Raw genomic sequence first — 568 nt, 5'->3', positions numbered from 1 at the left:
GGGTCTCAGGACTAGACTCCACTTAACTGTATAGCTGATCTTCCTAAGATCTGGGGTTATAGAGATGCCCCACCATGTCTGCTTTATGTGTTGCTGGGAATCAGACCCAGGGCTTTGTGCACCAGGGAAGTTCTCGATGAGCTGAGCTATAGCCCAGCAGTCCTCATATTTATTTTATGTATATAGATGCTTTTGCCTGTGTGTACACCTGTGTACCATGTGAGTCCCTGGTGCCCGTGCCCTCTGAGGTCAGAAGAGGGTGACAAATTTTCTGGAACTGGAGTTATGGACAGTTGTGAGCCACCACGTGGGTGCTGGGAACCAAGCCTGGATCCTCTGGAAGAGCAGCCGGTGCTCTTAACCTTTGAGCATCTCTTCAGCCCCCAGTACTCTTTCCTTTTTTCTCTTTTGAGGTGTGACTCAGATTGGTCTCAAATTTCTGGGCTTAAGCCATCCTTCTGCAGCAGCTGGGACTGCAGGTGACAGTCCTTCGGATTGGGGAAGGGCATGGCAGTGTGAGCGTGGTCCATCAGAGTAGGGAGGGCAGGCAGTGTGAGCGTGGTCCATC

This window comes from Microtus ochrogaster, linkage group LG8, assembly GCF_000317375.1.
Source record: "Microtus ochrogaster isolate Prairie Vole_2 linkage group LG8, MicOch1.0, whole genome shotgun sequence".
Lineage (NCBI taxonomy): Eukaryota > Metazoa > Chordata > Mammalia > Rodentia > Cricetidae > Microtus > Microtus ochrogaster.
The sequence above is the reverse complement of the archived record's forward strand: the minus strand, read 5'-3'. Positions refer to the sequence as shown.